The following is a 19,294-nucleotide window of genomic DNA, read 5'->3' as shown; positions in this document are numbered from 1 at the left end:
TGTCCCATACAGTTCAGTGTAGAAGCCAACTTGAAGTGACTTGATGCCTCATCGGTGTTTAAGGTTTATTGGAAACGACTTATAATTTTGCTGTAATCAATATATTTTTAGTCGCAAACAGTTAGATGATTGCATAGATATATGCAACGCGTACAGGTGTTTAATTAACTCTAAATCAACAGTTCTCAATCTACAATTTACGAAGCCATATAAAACATTCCTAAATAAATATTTTATACCTTGCTCGAGAATGGTATGACAAGTGCGCGTTTGTTATACATGTATTAAAGCTCGAAACTGCTAGGAAAATTTGTCTAAGCATTCGAACTTCAGCAGTAAGCTGATGCTGTTATGTAAGCATAGACGTCCAAGTTCTACAGTTCCTCCAGATCGCCGTATACTACACGCTTGTTAGCGACATCCTATGTGATCTATACCAATTTAAAATACATATTGTAAGTTGTTCCTTATCATACAAGTCTACATACACCAAAGGCGTCTCTGCTGCAGCTTAGAAAGTTTTCCATCAAACAAGTTCACTCCTTCTATGATATAATGCGGGAGCCGTCCAATACGCAGCATTTTCCTTAACACTTGTCAACAAAGCCGGAGAAGAAACACAAGGTTATGTTCGAACCACAGAGATAGATTTGTTCTTTCTATGGTGAAAAACATTAATGTTTAACAATGAAAGCTTGTTAAAGACTCTCCTACAATATTAGCAAATATGGATTTTTATTAGATTTAATACAATTTAACATTGTATTTGTGTCATGTTAAAGCTAAACATCAACCTTCGTTCTATGACATTCGGAGAAAGTCGCCATTCTTCGCGCTTGTAATCACTGTCTTGATGTCTTGCAGGTACCACGAAACACGGGGTTATCCATGCAGCATCAAGTAGCTGACTATGTGGCAAGTTTCTCCTTCTACAACTGTCTATCCAGTGTTGTTTTTAAGGAAGATGTTTGCGTACGGGAAATACTTTTACAATGTCCCAGTTAGCTAGACAAGTAACAAAAGGCCCATTTTTGGTTGCCTTTCCAATGTGTTCATAACGATACTCAATATCCCGTTTCCAACGTTCGGCGCTGACCAGTATTTCTCCCGAATCGTTCCTTACGAACGCGTGGTCATACATACTTGTCTCCGGTTGTAGCAAGTACTGTTGTGGGGGAGTCAGAAGGTTCCTCAAGTCATTCATCAAGTCTCCCCAGATTATCATTATATTCACATCGTTGTCGCTGAAAAGGAAATCAACATCAGACTGGAGACCGGGAGCTGTCGTGCCTTCCGATTGGCTCTCGAAATGAAAACATTCATGAAAGTGTCCCTGTAAACTCTCAAATATTTTTCGAAGCGCTCTCGCCACAAGTATGTTTTATAAAAGTCTCCCTGTAAACGCTCAGATATCGTCTCGAAGCGCTCTCGCACAGGTATGTTCCTCTTCGCTCCATTACAGTATCCTTCCCAGCTCCACTGGCATATAGCGCTTCTGACATCCGGATAGACACTTCTGTAAAGGGCTCTGGAATCTATATATACAGATATAAATACTTTTAATGAATAGTGAATACTTTTTTATCAGTAAAATGTTGGTACGATTTTTTTTGTACATGGTTATATAGTATTGCTGATACAGATGTTTGTTTCATTTGTTTGAATTGAAATATATATATTCGGATATGTTTTTGACGCAAAAAAAAACAGCGGGTGTTATGTATGAAATCAATTGTATTCCTAGCATTTTAAGTCCTATAGAAGAAATAAGTAAAGTCGGTAAACATGTATACGAGAATTTATAAATCAATAAAGGCGTAAATATAAATTGTACGGATATAATGCTTTTGCAGCTAGATGAAGTCTGTTTTTAAGTAGTGATTTGTTATGTTTAAAGAAAACTTAAGTATTGGTTAACGTGAATGCCCTTCTTATATGTATTTCCGTCGGTTCGTCCGCCGCTTCGTTCTCACGCCTGCCCATCGGAGTGTCCGTCCGACAGTCATAAAGTCTGTCTGTCCGTATGCCTTTTTAAGTCTTCTGGTCTGTTCGCCAGTTCGAACGATCTCCCGCCGTAAAGAAGACCGACCGCTCGCCCGGTTAGTTTGTATTTATAATGTTCAGTATAAACTATTAATACAGCAAATGTTAGTGATGTACCTGCATGTTTGTTTCAAGTTTTTGATCCCGCGTGTTGTTCGACATCTTTGTAGTAACGCACACAATGCACGTTCGCCTGACACGAGCAGAGCTCTTTTAAGTGAAACAATGTACTTTTACTAAACCAAAATAAATACTAGAATTAATCGTATACAATGCAAAATGCATATGAAAATGTAATATAAATTTAAATAAATGAATATTTAATAGAGATTGTAATAAAATTACAGGCACGTCAATCACTAATCAGTCGACTTATTTTAGTTACATGCCTTTCTTTGATTGTAAGCAATCATTATATCATACCAATAGTATTGCAACTGTCCAAAACTAACATGTATAAATATACTCTGTGTGTTGTTCCACTTGTATCAATACATTTCTTCATAAGGTAATCTTAAGTATACTATTTGTATTTACAAATTTTACAAATGTAGTAATATCACTAAACTTTGCTTTAAAAGAATGTCCTTATGTTAATTCTAATTTAGTTATATATTCGAATTTCGTTTTGTTTTGATGTTTTTCGTTTCCGCCGTTTCTTTTAACAGAACAACAAAGAAATAACACAACGTTATTAACTAATTATACAATAAGGTATTTAAGAAAAACGAACAAACAACACAAATCGCGCGATATTTTACAATTGGTATGCAGTTCTCGCTCCTCATTTGTATGCAAGACGAATGTGCGAAAAACATTATGCAGGGTTTATGCACGTTAGAAAATCTAACAACAACTTAATATGCGGTTAGATAACGAAATGAGTTGTGTTTATTTTCGTAACTTTGCAAAACTCCTGACTAAGCATATGTGATAAGTGTGTCATTCTTGTTGGCCTGGATTGTTTGCAGATTTGTGCAGAAAAGCATGTTATTTAAAGTTGCAAATTCAATAGAGGCAGTACGTATAGTATTGCATTTCATGTGAAAGCGATCACAAGTGATTTCGAAGCTTTAACGCGTGCAATTACCGTTCAATTGGTGTACAATATCAACCAATAAGCAAATACGGCACCCGCAAAGTGTCATTTTAGGAATTTAGTCTAAAAAATAAAATAAAAAAGTTTGGAATTTCAATAAAAGCGTTTTGTATTAGAACTTAAAATGCAGCTCTCACTTACACGGATAGATCTTTGAGTTAACACTTCCAGTCGAGATATGCTGTCATGGAAAGTTAGAAAGATCATTAAGATTAAATAAGTGCTTCATTAAAAAAACACTCATTTTCATAGGCAAAGGTCTATCGTGCAAGAATAGTCCACAGGCTTTGACGAACTCCCAAATTTGCCAAATTTGACAGTTTAAGCTACACAAAACTCTACGATAATGGATATAAGCGTTTCGGATGATATTTTAGCTACATTAGCTTTGCGCAAGAGCACTTATACAACACCAACACCCCTTAAATATACCTGATATTGTTTTTTTCTAAAACAAAACTGCAAGTGTACAACATCGCAATGTGAATCAGTCTTTGCTATGAGATAAGATAGCAAGATGGCTGTGAACTAATTAATGCTGTAGCATGTAACTATGGTATTTAAGTAAATGAGAAGAGCCCACATCAATGGCACATTCTTGATTAAACAGGTGTAATGTTTATCAGACTAATATATAGGCAGGGTTTTATTACGTCTATTTTTATTCTTTGTATTTCAAAATGTTACATCAGTGTTTGTATCGTTACCATGTTTTAAGTTACACAATTAATACAAATAAGGGTTGAGCTTTTTTTTAAGTTTCATGCTTAAATAACGACTCGGTCCAAGACCAACGTCCAGATACCCTCGTTACAAATAAACCACCTTCAACTTAAAAGCAATCTCCATTGGCATTTAATAACTCATTGTTTTGGCCTCAGGATATTGGAAAGAACCTGACAAAGTATTAATGGCATAATTTATTTTTAAGTGTACATGACAATACGCCCATTGGTCTTTTGAACACAAAGACTTGCTCTGTATGAGTTATAATAAATAGAGACAGCCATTTAGCACGAAGGCGTACCGTATTACATATTTTTCTTTAGTAATTTACTTTCACTGATTTCTTGTTTGTATCAATTGTATTGCTATAAAACGACGATTACGTGTTAGATGAGCATAAAGAAACGATTTGATTTTATTTTTCAATGTTAAGCGTTTCAAAAAAGTGACAGTATCCAGCTATCTTAAAAAATATAACACTTGTTCCACGTAAAGTCGATTAAAAAGTTGACGTTTTCAAATAGTGTAATCAACGTACGAGATAATGCACAGTACCAAAAAAACTAACAACATAATAATACGCAAAACAAACGTTGAAAGCCCTGCCCATAATGTGTTATTTCTTAAGGTGTGCAACTTTTTCAATGCAATCTTTATACGCACGATTGTATTAGTTAGAAGAAACTTTGTTCGTCCAACAATTCATAATATGCAATTTTACTTGTTATTTAGTAAAACAGGCACTTGCATATACAGCAAACATCCTTGCATGTTTAAAAATAATTTTAATATGATGAAAAAACACTCCCTGTTAACAAACAGATTATGGAAATGTTCAATTATTTAAAAAATAGACTTATTACAAAAATGCATGAAGAACATTCATTGAACAGTTTTCTTTGAAGACATACTTATAATGATGTTTTATCCAAGTTTGGTGTTTTATTAAAATTCACATTATACAATGTTTATCTTGCATTTTTGATTCAGACAAATTAATGATAAGGTATTGGATGCAAACACAACTTTCATGTGTGTACAATACCATAGCCACCTACAATACCTCGGCCATAACTTGGCCCTGACTCTATCCGGATAAGGGTTTAAATTCGACCACGTAATGCTCTTGTTTTTCCTAAATGTTTTCAGCTTTTATGAGTTCATATAAACGGCTCCCAGCGACCTCGAAGATCAGTTGCAGTGGGTTAAAATAATAAGAAAAACTCGCATTTTTGCATTGTAAAGAATTGCTGAATACAAATGTCAAAATGAAATATTTGTAAGTATCAACAACACTTTCTTGTTCATTCTAATTTGTGTTCAATGAAAATCTGTGAAATCGAAATTGATGGCTTATGGGAGATATACAATGTAATTTTACGTACTGTTGTTTTTGGTTATTCCGGCTCACTTTTTGTTTTATGTACCTTCGACAAATTCAATATTATAGATCACTAATTTGCATTGAAATGAGATTAGCTAATTCTCCGTTGCATAGTTGCATTTAAAGGTGTAGTAAATCAATACCCAAAATCTTTCCTCTGCTTTCATGATGGAGCAGCGTTTCACTGGTATTGCAGTGTTTATTGGATTTTTTTGTTCATTTTCTTCAACATGCTGATTAATTAAGGGGATATATTGGTTTCACTGAGGCAAAATTATCATCAGTTGCAAAATCATCATAAGGGACAACATTTCGAATTGTGATGTTTACCCCCCGTGTAATCACTGTCTAGATGTCCTGCCTGCATGTACCAGGAAAAAAAGAGCTACCTTTGCAGCCTTTAGTAGTTGGACAGGCGGCCAGTGTCTACCTCTATATATGTCTATCCAGTGTTGTATTTAAGGAATTAGTTTGAGTAAGTGAAATGAATTTACAATATTCCAGTAAAGCGAAAAACTCACAAAAGGTGCATGTGTCGTTGCTTCTACTAGATCTACAAAACAATGCCCGAAGGCGTGTTTCCATCGTTCTGCATTCAACACTACTTGTACAAAATATGAATTTACACAATGAGCACACAATACACATACAGGTCTCTGGTTTAGGTGTGTACTGCCTGATGACTTGTCACACGTTCGGCTGAGATGGAAAACAATCAGTTACATGACCTTACCCACCAAATAAAGGCTTCCTCCATATATTGTCCATCTTACTATACGGGTACCAGACCTGGACGCTTGACGCTGACTCAGAACCCAGCAGCACACAACAAACCTGACTGTCGGAGGATATATGTGTAGTAGTCTCGTATTCTCCCCCAACAACCAGAACGGTCAAGGGAATGATGATGATGCTGATGCTGATGATGATGATTATGGTATGTTTACTATGCATTACATATTTGATAGGGCGCAGTGTAGCTTTTCCTTTAATGTGACATTTTTGAATTGATGCTCATCGGTAGTTCATAATCGAGTACACCTGTAAAAAGCCATCTTTCAAGTCATTGTCAAGGACAATTAGATGTCACTCATGCAGATGTAGGGAAATACACAGTTTAAGAAATATGCATTTAGACTCATTTAGTACTGCACATGAATTATTTCCCAAATGTTCATGTCAGCCAGCCAGCCAGACAGACAGACAGAAAGACAGACAGAAAGACAGGCATAAAGACAGATAGACAGACAGACAGACGGACGTACGGACAGACAGACAGACAGACAGACAGACAGACAGACAGACAGACAGACAGACAGACAGACAGACAGACAGACAGACAGACAGACAGACAGACAGACAGACAGACAGACAGACTTATACACAGTCTTATTTAGAACCAAATTTCTTTTAACAAGAGTTGTTCGATATACATATATTTACATACATTATAAATAACTGAACTTAATCAGTGTTACATCAGCATATACATATACATTGGTATCCATCTTCTAAATCAAAGTAATTACAACATAAACAATAATGTTCATTTCGTGGTTTGTCATTTTTGGCGTAACTTTCAGTTTGGATTTTCAAAGGATGTGTACATACAAATCTTACACAAATGAATCGCAGACTAAATCTAAGTATGTTTCATATTCCAAACAACTTTAATAATCTTTATACATATCTAATTAATACAGTACTGTTATTAATTTTATCGTACCATTTCTGTTTAAAATTGTCATTGTTTAATAGTTTAAAAAACAACAAACTGTTTACACATATTGATATCTACCAAATAATCAGTAAACATCAACATTACATGTATTTATTTTCACTTGTAGCAAGCGTTTGCAAAATTATAAATGTATACGGACTTTATCATCGGATTTCGTGAAGCCTCTTACTTCTGAAGCATAATTTAATAGAGAACCAACAAAAGAGTCAAAATATTGTCGATTGTATGTCAAATTCATTGCATTTAGACAATCATGTATTCATGGCCTACCAACCAAATGTTCCTGGTTTAGTTTAAAACTTGCCGTATGATTCAACACTGTGCCTAAATAGTTAAAAGTTGTCAGCAACTTCAATATAATTACATTACCGTTTTCTTAAAATACCCCCCTTTTCCGAAATACCATTCTTTTTTTGCTCTTGCAGTGTTCGCATTCAACCCACAAGAACTGCAATATAAAGTATAAGTTATCTAAATAAGTTTGAACTTCAGCAGGTGACTTGGTGCCTTAAATAGCCGGGTCATCTGCAAATAATATTAAACCAATATAATATCATCTTTATTCAAATCAGAGTTAATGCTATCTTGTAAGTTCGAGGTTTTCAACAAAAAAAGGAAAACAAAATCAGTGACATTACCTCCGCTTGCCTCAGTCCAACAGCATAACTAAAATAATCTGAATAAATGAACATGATTTAACACGTGACGTAACATTTATATACATATCCTTCACTATTCTAAGCAATTTTCCTCGTATACCTGACTAAAACATTTCAACCATAATGCATTGCGGTAAATACTATCAAAATGTTAACATTTCGACCTATATAACATACACACGTTTATTTATTTTTTTAACAATTGACATCAGGAGTATAAAATAGCATCAACAGCTTTATTACTTTCCCTAAATCTGAACTGCGCAGTCGAAATAATTGTGTTTGCATTGCAAAAGGTTTCGATGCGTTTATTTAAAATCTTGATAAATAATTTTTAAAAGCAGCTAACTAAGGTTATCCCTCTATACATGAAGTTATTTACATCATTAACTTCATTTTTTGTTGCAGAGGTATAAACAATAATTTTGTCCATTTATCGGGAAAAAAACCGATACAAATATACCGTTAAAACAAATCACAACAATGTGCAGCCAAAATATAATTGCATTCAAGAACATATTTATTTAAAATACAATCGCTACCCGATGATTTATTTCGTTTTAGATGTTTTATTGCAAACTTAACTTGCTCAACAGATATAGGAACGTCAAGTTCATGAAATGCAGACTTTTCTAAGTTAAAATCATTATTTAAACATAAATCTTCTACTTCAGTATTACAAAAATCAGACATATTACTACTAAAGTTTCAAAAACCGTTGTAAATTCTTCGAAAGATATTTAATCTTTAATGAATCTGTTTTTTATTTGAACAATCGCCAAAAATCCCTTGGTTTGTGTTTTCTTAAAATTTAATCTCCAACACTTTTTTGCCTTTAAAAAAAGACTTTCTTCTTGCGGATTAAAAATCTTTTACTTTTACATACGCGTTCTCTGTTTATATAGAGGATATTTGTTGGATTCGGTGGATTATCGATTTTAATTCACTCGTGATCATATAAAATAATATTTTCACGAGTGGCGCAGCCACGAGTGAAAATATATATTTTATATGATCACGAGTGAATTAAAATCGATAATGCACCGAAACCAACAAATTTTCTTTTTATTTTATGCTTTTTTCACAGTTTATATACATTGTTAAAGAGTTAAACAAAAGAATTTCGTTGGGAAAATGACGTCATTTCGTCACAAAAATGACGTCATTTAACATAAACAGTGAAAATTATCGATAATTTTCACTGATAATTTTCATTGTTTGAAACAGTGAAATTATCAGTTTTAATTCACTGATATTTCTCTATAAACCACAGGAAATCATAAAATAAATAACTTTTACTTGAGATCAAAATACGTAAAGCGTCCCGGTACACATTTCGTGCAGTATTGCACTCGCTATCAAACCAGCCTGCATTCTTTATACAATAATTTACATTGAAACTAGGTTTAGTATTTTAAACACGGGTTTTACAAAATAACGGGTCTGCGAATGGTTTCCGTAAATCTACTCAAAACATCATTAATTGATGTTCTGCTCGATTAACATACATGCTGTACAATAGTATTAAATAAAGGTATCCCTGAGAGAAGTTGCCCTCATAACACATCGTCCCATGTGTACTGGACATCAGTGTAAGACTTACACTCAGATGAGACATTATAACATAATATAGAAAAATGTTACGGTGCGTGATTACTAAATTCATTAACAACTTGAACGATAAAATCAGAGATACTAGAACAGCTGTTTTCGTTTTCCAGCAAGTAATCAATAAGACACGTAGCATAATTGGAATAAAAAGTTTGCGCACAGCTGTTGCCAACTCTACCATTAACACAACGGGAACAAGTAGATTTACACAAATACTCCATGACTGTTTATTAAGCTGTCAACCTTCGCATAGGTTTTATCTGGACAGTAATCGGCGTCATTATAAACATTATAATTCTATTACGTCATACAACTTCCGTGCTCAAATGAGATGTGCACGAGTAGATCGATATATTGTCAGTGCGATTTAGCTAATCGTTGAGTACAGACGCTTCGGCGTGATCGATTTCCGTAACGAATTAGATCGTTCGCAGTTTATACTGCGGTATCGCACATGTCAGATTAATTGCTATTAGTAGCAATTATTTGAATTATTTTCTAAATCATAACCAATTTTACTGAATATCGTAACTTTTCTTCGGAAACAATAAAAAAAACGTGTTTTTTTTGTTAATTTCTTCGGAAAATTTTACAAGTTTAACACGTGACCGGTACAGTCCAGTCCAGAACAGTAAGAAACCACCCAGTAAGTCGGTTTCGGTCGTAAAAAAGACCTCTTAGGTGTCCGAGGACACATCTAAAACTGTTCCTAACAAAGGTCAGTATTCTCCGTTCACAAGGTCTATGTCTAAGGAGCCTGAACTCACTTGTGAAGTTCTCTCTATTTTACAAGAGCTCAACACAATATGAAGAGCCAGAAAGAACGTATTGAGAAACTTGAATCTGCTCAATATTACGATGAGGAGTATTCAGAGGATCAGTTCAATGATGACGATGGACAGTCTTTCGATGAAATTGATCAAGATAATGTAAGTCCTAACCCCGTTTTTCGGAACTTGATGAAACGCTTTAGTAACTCTGACCCTGTTGATAAGAAGGTGAATGATGATCTAGCAAAATTGGTGAATAGTTATTTCAGGAACGAATTGTCAGATGACAAAATGAATGAACTTTTGAAAGAAGTGCATCGGCCTGAAAACCGTGAGGATCTTGTTAAAACTCGTGTTAATCAACGGATATTGCGTTTGCTGCGAGCTCAGGTTCAATATGATGATAATAAATGCAGAGTGAAGAACTGTTGATGGAAGTAGCATCTTACCTGTTTACATATTAGCCAATTCTACAGAAACCCCATCAATTGCAAGTAGTAAGGCCATTGATCTTTCGACCAATGCTATATCCCTTTTAGGCCAGACCTACAGAAACATTAACATAACAAGAAAAGAGCTCCACAAAAGCAGTTTGGACCCCAAATACTATTATCTTGCATCGCCATCATTGCCATGTACATATCTTTTGTACGATGATGACAATTATGTTAATAGAAATGTTCGTGAGATAAACGATCTCAACAAAATTGGCCGCCTTGGGCAGCATTTTTGCAGAGGACGTGGCTTCCTTCGTCCTCATCCATACAGATCGGGGTTAAGAGGTCGAGTCCAATTTCGTGGTCGAGGCCGTGGTGATGCTGGCTTTTCAAAAAAACGGCCGAGCATTGGCACCGAGGAAGTAAACAAGGTTAGTACCTTTGAAGCTGGAAGATTGAATTATTTTGTTGAAAACTGGAGAAAAATAACTAGACAAGTGATGAATCCATTTTGGATATGGTGAAGCATTTTCACATCAAATTCATTGACAATGTTAACCCAGTTAAGACATTTTGTCAAGCAAACAGATTTTCCCCTAATGGAAGTGATCAAATTGATCAGGAAAAACATCGACTATTATCAATGAAACCAAGTTGAACATGACCCTAACGAGTTAATTTCTCCAATTTTCACTGTTCCGAAAAAAGATGCGACATGTAAACTGATATTGAATTTAAAAGATTTAAATCAATTTATTAGTTTAATGGATACCCTTGAATCTGTTCTCAAACTAGTCACTACTGGCTGTTATTTTGCATCAGTAGATTTAAGGTATGGATATTATTCAGTGCCGATTGCACCGAACTCAAAGTAAAATTGCGCTTCATCTTTAAAAGCAAAATCTACCAGTTTGAATGCTTTCCAAATGGTATTTCATCGGCGCCAATAAGCTTTACTTGCCTGCTTAAGCCTGTTTTTGCATCTTTGCGCATGCTTGGTATCACAATTTCTAGGTTCATAGATGACTCAATAATTTTAGCACACACAATTCAATATTGTGAAAGAAATCTCTAAGATACTGTCAGGTTGATAACTGATGTAGGTTTCATTACACATGAACAGAAATCTGTTTAGGGCCCTACACAGCGAATACTATTTCTTGGGGATCAAATTGATTCTGTAAGCATGACCCAAAGAAAAAGTTGCAAACATTGTCCAAGCATGTTCAGAATTGCAAAACGTGATTTTGCATAAAATCGAAAAGTTGCTAGTGTTGTGAGTCTCATGGTCTCAACGCTTTCTGCTGTTGAATTTGCTCCTCTTCAGTATAGAGTTATTAAGATACAAGAAATCTTAGATTTACAAAACATGGAGGGCGATTTTGATTCGTGGATGAATGTCTCTCAGGGCATTGAAAATGAGCTCCAATGGTGGATTGATAATATTGCTCACCAGAAAAGGATAATCATTCATGCAAATCTAAGTTTAGTAATCACTTGTGATGCTTCAAATGATAGTTGGGGCGCTGTTTCTGAGCAAAATGAAATTGGAGGAAGATTTGGAGACCTTGAGTCTCAAAATCACATCAACTACCTGGAATTGTTAACTGTTTTTCATGCACTAAGGTCATTTTGCAAATCGATTGAAAAGTTTCATGTACAAGTTAGATCAGGCAATACTTGTGCAGTGGCATATCTCAATAATATGGGGGTAGAATAGAACATGTGAATGTCTTGGCAAATGATATTTGGTCATGGTGTTGTCAGAAAAATATCTGGTTGTCTGCCACCCATATTCCTGGTGTTGATAATTCTGCAAACAAGTTTTCTAGAGAATTTCAAGATAATACAGACTTAATGTTAAATACGATGTTATTTAATGATATAATCAAATGCTTTGGAATGCCTGAAATTGACTTATTTGCCTCCAGGCCCAACAAGCAACTTTACAGATATGTCTCATGGAAACCTGATCCTGATGCATCGTTTGTGGATGCATTTGCAGACTTGCAGCAGTAAACCGGCTTATATGGTGATATATGCATTTCCACCTTTCAGTTTGCTGGGATGCCTGGTACAGAAAGTACGGGCGGATGCTGCGGAGATGGTCCTGGTGGCACCTCTTTGGGTGACGCAGAATTGGTTAACTCCTATCCTCGATAAGTTGATGCAGGATCCTCTCATCTTGAAGGTTAAGAATCAGACTTTGAAGGTTCCAGGAACCAACAAGATAAATCCTCTGATAAACAAGTTGCATTTGATGGTATGTCATATATCAGGAATTCCTTCAAAAGCCGAGCTTTAGCGGAATAATCTTCGAAATGTTCATGGTTTCCTGAAGAACATCCACTTAGAAGTAATATCAGTGTTACATCAAGTATGGGTTCTCTTCTGTCGCGAAACAAAAAGTGATATTTTTCAAACGACTATTGAATCAGTCATATAATTTCTTACTTATTTATACAAACAAAAATATAGCTATGAAACATTGAACACTGCTCGTAGTGCATTGTCAAATTTGTGTAAGTTAGTAGATTTCTGTTGGATCACATCCATTAGTTGTCATATGTATGACAGGAGTTTTCAATTTACGGCAAAGACGTGTTAAATATACAGAGACCTGGGATGTTGCCATTCTTCTGCGTTATTTGAAGACGTTGACACCAGTTTCATCTTTGACTTTGAAGATGTTATGTTGTAAATTAGTAACTTTAATTATGCTCACTCTAGTAAGTCGTTCACATTCAGTGAGTCTATTAACTTAAGAGTCTAGGGATGGGACCGAATATTCGAATATTCGGAAATCTGCCAAAAATTCGAATCCAAAATTCATATTCGAATATTCTATGTTTATGCAAAGATACTTTCAAAAAAGTTATAGCCTCAGGGCACTAATTCTCAAACGATTTTTTGCCGATTTTATTTAATTTGTCAAACTGTTTCATGTTTTTTAAATGAATTTTAGCTGATATTTCAGGTAAAAGACTACTCTTTCTGAAACTATACACTGTAAAGAAAACACGCGTTAATAAATCGACCTTACTGTTTGTCAAATGAAGTTGCTTCTGTTTACATTTTGCAACCCGTTTGAAACCAATTATCGAACGTTCACTAAAGCAAGCCAACAGACCTTTGCAACACACCCATTAACTGGTAAAATACATTTATTTACATTGCAACTAACGTGGATAATCATTACTAATATATGTTGTTCATTTAATCAAAATATTAATACGTATTGATACTTTGGACGAATATTTGACTTCTCTAACTGCTGCTTGTATTTATAAATAAGACTGAGTATTTATTTGATTTTCTTCGTGTCATTCGTCTAAAAGAAATAACAAGAAAATCTAAATAGGTGTAATATATTTCTGAATAAAATGATTCATGATAAATGTGGTTGAATGTAACCAAGTTACGAGTTGGCTTCAATACGAACTGACCATTAAAACAACTTAGTTGTTTGCAACCTAATCCGTTGAAATACAAATAAAAAACAGGGAAAGGTCAAGGATGTACTCGCTTATTTTTACAGTTGTAAACAAAGTGAAAGGAAGTAAAAAGCCTTAAAAGGGAATGAAAACATCGCTCATATTGTTATAATCTTATAAAACAAGATATTTTGATGACTTATAATGATCTAACTGCATTATCCACTCATTTATCTGGTCAAATATTAAAGTTTTACTTGGTTCAGTGAATCTTCGTCTGCAGTTGCGTTTACGAAGAAGTGGCTGTCAAGTTGAACGTTTGCCAATAGAATATAAATATATCAGTTGACGAGTGACGTCACGCGCACCTGCAACGTTAAGACTCCGCCCACTGGTTGGCAAAAAGAGGTAGAATTTATAAAAGCGCATATAGAGAATGTTGACAAAATCATCGTTTTTAAGGATAATCATGCATAATATCAACTATAATTTTACTAATTGTGTCAAAATAAAACATAAGCATGCAAAATGCATCATTGGAACGATTATATTGTTGTTATTATTTGTTTGTTCTAACAACGAACTCGGGAGTGGAACACAATCTAAGAGCTCGATATGTGGTAACAACAAAAATATCTCTACTTGGCACTTCTTTGCGACCATTTTTAGTTTAAACATTCTCAGAAATTGAAATTATTTCAGAATAAATTAAATTTAATTAACGAAAAAAATAAGGATCATAACACACAACCAATAGGTCAATTTTATGTACGCAACATAGGGTAACTGATTTGAACCTTTATATGTCTGAAAAAAAAAACAAAGACCCATGCAATGTATTTTATAGGTGTTTGGAAAAAACTAACCTTGTTACACATTAATTAAATTCTCTTGATTAATGTAACTGTTTTATTTAGTTGTTCTCACTAATTTTGACTATCGTTGTTGCAGCATATATTTTATATCCCGGTGTTTATTTGCACCTTTGTTCATCACAAACCGATTATCTCGTTATGATCGGATACTTTCCAAACAATTACCAAGAAAACATGGTGTCATAAACCCAGGGACCTATACTTGGGTACCTGCATAAACCACATGTGGCAGATCAGTGTCTGGTCATTAAACACACGTTACGATACCTCCATGTCATCTCTTGGCATATTGAGCAGTCATTTTAACAAAAGCTAAAATACTGAACAGTTGCTTCAATAAAATATTTTAACGTTAAAAAAGAAGACATTTGTCGAAAATGGATTAACAGGAACTAGCGTATATATATATATATATATATATATATATATATATATATATATATATATATATATATATATATATATATATATATATATATATATATATATATATATATATAGTTTCAGATTGGGTAAAATGGTGGGTCAAACGTCCATTTTACCGCCGTATTGTTGGGTCTTTAGTCGATTGTCGGGTCCCAAAGTCGATTATCGGGCACTTGGACCCGACAGTTGAAGACCCACTTAATAAAAGGCTGCTTAACATCCTCATGACTATTTTTTAATTCAAATTTGCGTATGTAATTTTACTCGAATTGTCGGGCCTATATCTCCCATTCGCAAACTTTAGATCAAACTCCTCACGGCAGTTACTTCCCTTGGGCATCTTCTAGAATAAGGGAGGCCACTGAGCCCTTTTCGGAAAGTCGCATATCTCCCCTGAGTATTCTCCGGAATTGGAGGTTCTCAATCGCTGGCATTCGGTACCCCTCGCAGATTATCATAATACTTATCCGATGTTTGACGGAAAGGGCCGAGAATGTGCGATTGAATCGCTGGGTAGTATTGATTTCCAGTAACAATGGCGTCGAATGAGAAAGAAAACGATCGTTATCTGTCTGACATCGAAATTGACAAATTAAGTGTTGCACAATTGAAGGATTATTTACGATTTCATAATCATTATGTGTCAGGGAATAAGAATGAACTTGTCTTGAGGACAAAAGGCGTACAAAAGCTAGGATTAAATGATCGACAGCTGCACAGGAATGCGGAAGTAAATTATGAAAAAAGGAAAACAGAAAAACTTTTTACGCCACTCGGTGAAAAGCTGCCACATCCAGATGTATTAAAAACGTTGAGTAGTGACTTAATGGACTTTCCTACATTAATAGATAGTGACATCTACAATTATTTTGTGCTGAAAATGAACACACAAAAACAATTGAGATCAAAAAATTGTATTATGTTTACAGACATAAACACAGTATTTTGTACCATGACATAAGTGACAAATGGGAACATTGTTTTGTTAAATGCAAAGTATTACCATCACTACCGAGTGCAAATGTGAAAGAAAACCCAGATCACAGTGTGTGGCTCTGTCTGTCAAAGGTCACTGGACAGGTTCATTCAGCGGAATGTAATTGCACAGCCGGGTGAGTGTACACAGTTTTTCATATAAGTTCTTGCAATATTGAAACGAGGTTATAAATAATTTATCAAGAGACATGCCTCTGTTACAATCCTAGTTGCAATAATCCAACTCCCAGCTATATTTACCCTCTGGGTTGTGAGGTGTACGAATGTACTCATAAACCCTCAGAGCATTCAAGAAGAACTAGTAGTTACGATCCCCGAATCGGCATTATACCAATCATTTTCATAGATCTATATACTGGTCACAAGCTATTCTCGGGATGGACCAGTTTCTGGGAAATTTTCATCAAAATTTAGATGCTCGAGCAAAAAAAAAAGTGCAGTTTGAAAGTATGTCTAATTATTATGTTTATATATTTTCAGGAGCGGAGAAGCATGTATCCATATTGGTGCATTTATGTATGCCCTTTCTGATCTCACTGCTAAAAAGAAGGACGGCACTCTAAGATCAACCTCAAAAAAATGCGTGTGGGACAGATTTAATAATCCCCGGAAAAGAAAGCGAACGCCTAAAAAGTCTAGCGAATTTACATTTCGGAAACATACCTTTGAGTCAAAATTAGAGCCAGTCGAAAATAACACCAGAAAAGAACTTCTTGCGATTTCTGTAAATGAGAACAGTTTCCGTTCAAAACTCGAAAATATGCAACCCAACAGCTGGATGGCTTTTGAACTTTGTAGAAGAGAAGGAAGAGGTGAAATTACCAAAGTTTATAGAAATTGGATATAACTTTAGTGATAGCGTAGATCTGAATAGTGAAACTGTGAAGGATAAAATGTCGAAAATGATGGATATGCTACAAATGGATGAACTTGAATGCCAAAGTATTGAAAAATTAACCAGAGGTCAGGGAAAGAACGTACTTTGGGAAGATGAAAGAAAATTACGTGTAACTGCATCCAATTTTGGTGAAGTAATTTTACTGAAACAAGAGACTGAAAGATTTAAAAGAAATTGAGTGCAATCTTTAAAGAATAGTAACAAATATGAATTTAAGATCACAATTGTGAATTTCTCGCAAGCTTACCCTTGCTCCTAGAATATGTTTTTATAATTTTGATGTCTCACTTTTCTCTAGAGATTAACCCTTTACTTCTTAAATATGTATTTTCAAGCTTTTGTAGTTCCTTAAAAAGTTAAATGTAATAAAGTACCTTTATTACTAAATTTAAGTTTTAAAGGCTTCATTTCCAACCCTTAAATACTGATGAGCAGCAAACAGTATAAAACCTGAACAGACTGCGAGTTACTAGCATGCTGTTCTGGTTTTATGCTGTTTTCACTGTGCTTCCAAGTGGAATAGGGTTAAATAACAAAAGTTAACGCCAGATCAGAAAATAATTTAAGTAACAACAGTACAGGACATCATTGAGGTCCCTCCTTTTTTATGTTTCAATAGTCATTTAGCTCTACAAAGCATATAAATATTGTACATAAAAGTGTATGAATGTATAAATATTTATCAACTGTTCATATTATGAATTTTACAGTAGTACATGTAGAATGCTTTTCAACGATTTGTGTACGGTTCATTAATACCATCACAACGTGATTGTCAATTGTTATTCCGCTAAATTGATTTGCTCTTAAAATGATAAATCATAAAAAGAACTTTTGCTATGTTATTATCCATCACTTATTACCTTACCTGTGTTTGGAGAAAAACCGAAGGGTTTACGATAATAATCTGTTTCAAAATGTTAAAATGATATGAAATTAATGAGTGGCAAGCATGAACCAAATTAAGAAAATCAACACAGAGGTATCAACAGCTGCATCTTATTAAAAATCTGTGCACAATGCTTTTTGTCCAAGTATAGATCATTTCAGAACCCCATTGAGTTAATAGACACCTTGGAAGCTTTGCTGGTATGACTTCTGCTTTACATCTGACAAGTACTCTGCAGGTGTTGCTACTTGTATCAGAAATCTTGGTTTTAAACAAGAGCTGTCACCATAGGATGACTTATGCCCCCTATATACGCTTGATAGAAGTTATGAGCATTTTCCCAAACCTAAATGCATATTTCGAAACCTAAACACGGACCCTAAGTTTAAGGTCAAGGTCACAGGGGTCAAAGTTTGTGTGCATATGGAAAGGCCTTGACCATATACACATGCATGCCAAATATGAAAATGCTATCTGAAGCGACATAGAAGTTATGAGCATTTTTCGAAACCTAAACGCAAAGTGTGACGGACAGACCGACAGACAGTCCGATCACTATAGCGACATAGAAGTTATGAGCTTTTTTCGAAACCTAAATGCATATTCGAAACCTAAACGCGGACCCTTAGTTTAAGGTCAAGGTCACAGGGGTCAAAATTTGTGTGCGTATGGAAAAGCTTTGTCCATATACACATGCATGCCAAATATGAAATTGCTATCCAAAGCGACATAGCAGTTATGAGGATTTTTCGAAACCTAAACGCAAAGTGTGACGGACGGACAGACCGACAGACAGTCTGATCACTATATGCCCTCCTTCGGGGGCATAAAAATTCTTGACGGGTTTATTGCTCCCAATTATAAATTAACTGTTGATTAAGTCTTCAGTAGCAGTACTAAACCTTAAAGACAAACATTTACTTAGGTATACAAAAGAAATCTGTGTTTTCAACGCTCTGTGTCAATTAATGTATGTAAACTTGAATCCAGTACAATATTTATCAGAATTTCAGTCTTATAATTTGTTTGGTCTTACAAAACTGCTTTCAAGCAAGAAAACATGTATAAATATATTGGCACAAACACACAAACGCAGAAACACAATTTTCTTTTTTTGCCTGAAAATGTTTGTATGGAATATGAGACAAGAAAATAATAATCAGTAACAATTTTATTTTCACAAATGAAAGCTGACTGTAAAATGTGAAATTAAGTATTATTCACATAATTACATAGTATATTACTTATACATACATGCAATGGTCAAACACTTCTAGTTAAATTGTATACTGAATTTCTCACAAAG

General features: G+C 34.7%; 1 long non-coding RNA gene and 1 pseudogene across 1 annotated transcript; both read left to right on the top strand.

Annotated features, from left to right (window-relative positions):
* The window catches only part of LOC127849977 (phosducin-like protein 3), a 36,079-nt pseudogene extending 23,477 nt beyond the window's left edge, over window positions 1-12,602 (top strand).
* Window positions 12,603-15,270: 2,668 nt separating this feature from the next.
* LOC127851545 (uncharacterized) lies at window positions 15,271-17,930 on the top strand. The gene is made up of 2 exons (XR_008035817.1): window positions 15,271-16,317; window positions 16,682-17,930. It is a non-coding gene; the product is annotated as an uncharacterized LOC127851545 (long non-coding RNA).
* Window positions 17,931-19,294: the final 1,364 nt, after the last annotated feature.

This window comes from Dreissena polymorpha, chromosome 11, assembly GCF_020536995.1.
Source record: "Dreissena polymorpha isolate Duluth1 chromosome 11, UMN_Dpol_1.0, whole genome shotgun sequence".
NCBI classification, from domain to species: domain Eukaryota; kingdom Metazoa; phylum Mollusca; class Bivalvia; order Myida; family Dreissenidae; genus Dreissena; species Dreissena polymorpha.
The sequence above is the reverse complement of the archived record's forward strand: the minus strand, read 5'-3'. Positions and strand labels throughout refer to the sequence as shown.